This window comes from Propithecus coquereli, unplaced genomic scaffold, assembly GCF_000956105.1.
Source record: "Propithecus coquereli isolate 6110/MARCELLA unplaced genomic scaffold, Pcoq_1.0 Scaffold75, whole genome shotgun sequence".
In the NCBI taxonomy this organism is placed as follows: Eukaryota; Metazoa; Chordata; class Mammalia; order Primates; family Indriidae; genus Propithecus; species Propithecus coquereli.
In genome coordinates this window covers 2,976,806-2,982,062 of record NW_012153618.1, presented here as the reverse complement: position 1 = coordinate 2,982,062, position 5,257 = coordinate 2,976,806, and the positions used below count along the sequence as shown (strand labels likewise).

At 48.6% G+C, this 5,257-nt stretch overlaps 1 protein-coding gene across 1 annotated transcript in view; it reads left to right on the top strand.

Moving 5' to 3' along the window:
• Positions 1-262: 262 nt before the first annotated feature.
• Positions 263-5,257, top strand: part of CUL1 (cullin 1) — a 105,169-nt gene continuing 100,174 nt past the window's right edge. Inside the window, exon 1 of the mRNA XM_012662136.1 lies at positions 263-521. The gene's annotated coding sequence lies outside the window, so the exon portion shown is untranslated. The remainder of the gene's footprint in view (positions 522-5,257) is intronic.

The following is a 5,257-nucleotide window of genomic DNA, read 5'->3' as shown; positions in this document are numbered from 1 at the left end:
GGATGATTCGGGACTTTAGGGGTCGGGGGCCGTGGGCTTGCAGGTAGAAATGACCCACGCCAGCGGCGGCCTCGGCCACTTAGGGGGCCACCCCCGGGGCCGTGGGTCACGGCTGGAGGGAGGTTTCCGGGCCCCTCCCGTGCCTCGGTCTTGCGGGGCGATGGCGGCGACGGTTTCCCGGCTCCCCCGCCCCGGACGCCGATGGCGGTGCGTTCCGGCCCTCCCCCAACAGCTTCTCCCCCGCGGTCGCCGGAGCCGGTGAGGCCGGGAGGGCGGGGAGCCGCGGAGGGAAGGCGAGAGGGCGGAGGTTGCGTGGTGCAGGCAGCGGCGGCGGGAGGAGGGCCGGGCGGGCAGGGGAGGAGGAGGAGGCGGGCTCCGTGTCGCACGCAGCTCCAGGCGGGGCAGCCCCGCTGGCTGAGGGACGCAGTCAGACCTTGGCGGGACGGGGGTTTCGCCGGGGCCCAGGCCCAGCAACCAGACGGAGACGTTGCCGGAGCCTTTGAGGCACCAGGGAAATGCGGGTGAGTGTCGGCGGCCGCCGGGGCCGAGGGGAAGCGGCGGCGGAGCAGGCCCGGCCCCGAGCCGCGGTGTCGCAGTGACTGGGGCCGCGGCGGCCAAGCCCAGACGCCGGGCGAGGCCTGAACCGCCGACCGGCGGCCGGCCGGAATGGCGGCCGGGCCAGGGGACTCGTGGGCGGAGGACGCTGGGGCGAGAGGGGAGCGAACGGCGCCCGGCCCTGAGTCACCCCGGCCGGCTTGGGCCTGGCTGGGCCGCAGCCCGGGACGCGGGCTCGGAGCGGCCAGGCCTGGACTGCGCACTGGGAAAAAGCCCGATTCATCGCGCCCGGAGGTGGCGGCCTGGCGGCGCCAGCCTCTTTCCCGTCCGTGACCGGGCTTGGCCCGCGGAGGCTGGGCCGGCGTGTGGCCCTGGGCGGCTCGGGAGTCCACGCCTCGCCTCGTGCGGCGACCTCCGCGGGACGCCGGGACTCGTGCCCTTTCTTCCTCGCCCCCTTCTCCCCTGGGCGCCGCTAGCAGCCTGACTCGTGCTCTCCCGTAAGCCCTGGGCTCGCGCGCCGGAGGAGCCGCCGAGCTGGCCTCTCGCTTTCCGGTTCCCTGCCCGCGGCTCTCGGGTTCCCCGACTGTATTGTTGCGACTTTGCAGGGCGCTACTATTGGGTAACAGTAGCCGCTTTTGCCCCGTTCTCTTGGGGGAGCGGGCCGGGGCAGGCGCGCAGGGATGCGAGTGCGGCGGCCGAGCGCTCGCGATTCGGGCCGGGCCCTGCGCCGCGGCCTCGGCGCGCCTCCGGCCCGGGCCTCGCCGGGAGCGCGCGCCCGGACCCCGGAGGTAACCGGCGCCCGCCCAGGCTGCGGGGATTGGGGTCCCCAGGCTTGGGGGGCGTGCGCCTTTATTCCCAAGGCTTGAGTAGCCCGAAAACCCCTCTTTCTGCCACCTGTGTAATGTAGTGTAGACATAAGATAATTAAGAAAGAGAGGAATGCTTGTAAACACTCCTTGAAATTAATCCCCAGAGTTAAAGGTTTTCTTTCTAGCTAGCTTTGCCAAAAACAGGATTCTCTCTTCCGATTGTGTCACTGTTGTTGCTTTTAGTTCGTAGTAGGGGTTAGTGCTAAGTGCGCAAATACTGAATTGCAGTCAACTTGCTCAAGTGTTTATTTGCTCTGTGTAATTGCTCTTTCCGGTAGTAGCACTAAAATAGTCAAAAGTTATGAGTGGGGTAAATGGTCACACTTTTTGAAATGCGCTTAATGGGGTGGCAGAAGAGGAACTAAATTCATTTTTACTTTAAGCCATGAGTTTCTAGGACCTAAGCATATCTTAGCGCCCTGCAGAGTGTGTGCTGTTTTAACACTTCATTTAGTACTGCACCCGAAAATGATACCCGATTTTCTGAAATCCTGGATAGTTTATTATGTAGCAAAATATGTAGTGATATTTAAAATGTAAAACCAGTATTTAAAAAAATATTTGGATATGAGATTTTTCTTTGTTTAAAAACGTTTTTGGATGTTAGAACATTTTTTACTTGAAAGTTCTTTTTATTGCTTTCCATGGTAAGTCGAAATAGTTGCATCGCATTTCAAATTCCAAAGCATGCAAACACAAGACTGGCTTGCTTTAACTCTATTATGCCCATTTTTGGAGGTTTCAGGAGAGTGCTCATTAAGCTTGAGAGGAATGACTGAATTGCTTTCTAAATATGTTAAACTGTTTTTTCTCATTAGCCTCATCTTTTAAAAACTATTTTGCTAAAAAACAAACCAACTTTAGATATACTAGAGTTTTCCACCAATGTATAAAAGCCACTCTCCCTCTCTGAGAGCCGCAAGCTCAGGTCCTTGTAGGCATGCCCCCATTCCTAATGCTGTATACCACATCAGAGGACAGAGACAAATGCATGCCCCAGTGGATTCTGCACCATTTCCTTAGATAAGATATTATAGTTCATTAGACTTCTAAACGAATTTTACCTTCTAGCTGTAATTAACTTAGTCCTGTCAATGTAGCTTTATTTCCCATACATTTAGAGTGAATTCCTCGAGGGCAGGGATATTCCTTATTTATTTTTGCATCCCCAAAGTAACTTAGAACTTGGTCATGGTGGTACCTCAGTTGATTTTTTTTTTTGAATGAATGAGTTTTCTGGAGTAATTCTAACTTAAACCTAATGTTTGACTGCTTGCCCTGATTTTGGCTACAGAAAACGTAGTTCCTGTACTGCCTATGGTTAAGAATGCAAGCTGTATTATCATTATACACTTCTTGAGAGGAAAATTTGTCATCTCTTCCTTTTATACTCCCCTTTCCTGCTTCTATCCCTGCCCTGCACCGGCCACCTCCCCACCCCTACCCCAGCATCTAGTACTGTGCCCTAACAGAGGAATGCTCAGGTTTTCTTCAACTGTGGAAATCAAGGAAAGTGGCAAGAAAACAAGTTGTGAAACTTCGATTAGCTTTTTTTTCCCTTCAAACTAGTTTTAAGGTGTGGATTTTTAAACTTCTTGTGTTTGCTTTTTTGGAAACAAAATTGGGTTCCCTCCCCCCACCCAGCTTAACTATGGCAGCCTTGCCTTTGACATGAAGTCGTTTGGTAGTGGAGGCTCTTCCCTGTTGAAAAGATGAAGCAAGCCAGTGGTGCCATGAGAATCTGATGGGAAGTCTTTATGGGAGAGACCATTTTGGGGTCATTGAGGGCCTTTTATCAGAATGTCACTCCCAGTATACCCAGAGGCATAGATAGTGTGTCTTTCAGCATGGGAAATTAAAATGTATGTTCTTTAAATTTAGGAGTTGTTACTTGCCATTCTTTGAATTAAAAAAATTAGGGCACCAAACCTTATCTTTATGAGTGTGTTCGTGTGGTGTTTTTTCTTTTGGGGACAGGGTCTTGCTCTGTCGCCTGGGCTAGAGTGCAGGGGCGTCATTATAGCTCACTCAACCCCAAATTTCTGGCTCAAGCAGACCTCCTGAGTAGCTGGAACTACAGGCACATGCACCACACCTGGCTAGTTTTTGTATTTTTAGTAGAGGTGAGTTCTCCTATGTTGCCCAGGCCAATCTTGAACTCCTGGCCTCAGGTGATCCTCCCACCTTGGCCTTCCAAAGAGCTAGGATTACAGCCACCACACCAGGTCGTGTTTCTGTTTTTATTCCTTGGTAGGTCCCAAAGCCATGGACTTTCTACTGTCAGCAACTGAGTCAATCTGGAATAAAATGTCTTTTGAGGACCATTGGCTTCATTTTGAACTTGTCTTTTAGGTATGTCTGGAGAAAAAGGCCAATTTTAAGGGCCATTTCTCAGTTTACCTTGTTTTAAAAAAATATTTGATAGTTTAAGGTGTCTTTTGTATTGCTTCAAAACCAAGAAATGAGCATTAAGTGAAAAATAAATCAAATTTGGATAAAACCCTTAAGTTTGTTTTATTACTGAGGACTTTAAGCTTCTTGTTTATAATATGTACATTTAGTAATGCATACTATAAACAGAACTGTTATAACACTTAATGACTTTTGAATTCTTTGTTCACACACAGGTATTTTCTAGCTTAGAAAAAAGCTCAGATTGATTTACTCATTTTTTTGTTTTAGGTATAGACTATTTTGCATGGGAGAGAAGACATGTTTTCTAGTTCAAGCTTACCTTTGCTGGGCCCATATTTCCTCATTTATAAAATGAGATCGTTTTTTAATTGACACTGTTGCAGATTTCTTTAGGTCCTCAAAGTCTGTAGATTCCATGAGAATGCCACTGTTTTTAACATTAATAGCATTTGGAAAAACTATCCTATAAAGCATACTGTATCATATTCATGCTTGAAAACCAGACTTGTAAAGCCTCAGTTTGATAGTCGTTTAAATTTTTTTCCCTTGGGAAACTTAGGCCAAATAAGCACTGTTCTGCTTTCTCTGGCTCCTCCATGCTTTGACACGATTGCAGTTCTGTTCTTGGAATTTCATGTCTCTTTTCCTTTTCCCCTTTTTATTACCTGACAGCTCAGGCATTGCCATCTCCGGAAAGCTGGGCCTGACATCCAGGTCTGGGTTAGGAGCCTTCCCTGGTGATATCCTGCCTGTGTCACTTTCATACCACTTAACCTTTTAATTATAGTTGGTGGTTTCTCCTGCTAAACTGACCCCGTTTCCTTTAGGACAGGGGCGATGTCATGTGCATCTGTCCCCAATGCCTAGACCACTGCATTCATCAACATTCATGTACATCCTCCCACTGGAAATCTTTACAAAGCCCTCTGTTTAGGTATCAGGGTTAACCCACCTTACGGAACATAGGAGCAGGAAGGTCTGGTGAAGTGGTGAGGCCCAGAGTTAAAACGGTACAGGGTAATTACAGGGTTTGAGCTTTTAACCCAATGATTCCCTAAGTGTTTTACTGATTTCTTTGAAGGTAGAAGACTAGAAGAGATTAAAATAAAAATGCTTTAAGGATTGATATCTGATAATTGATAGTTTTGACAGAATTAATTGTGCAGACCTATGATGACTACCAAGAATGAGCTTATTCTTCTGGTCTTTTAGTAACATGGAAGGAGAATAATTGGGCACTGATAGCATAGACATGAACAGTTCTGGAACTTTGGGGCTGTTGTTAAATTGGGTGTGATGTTATGACTCATTGGCTTTGCACAAATTCGTAAAACTATTCAAGACTGCTCAAATCTAACAAGCTGCAATTTTTTTTAAAGGCCTTTGTCAAAAAATACTTTAGGAAACAGATTGTACAAA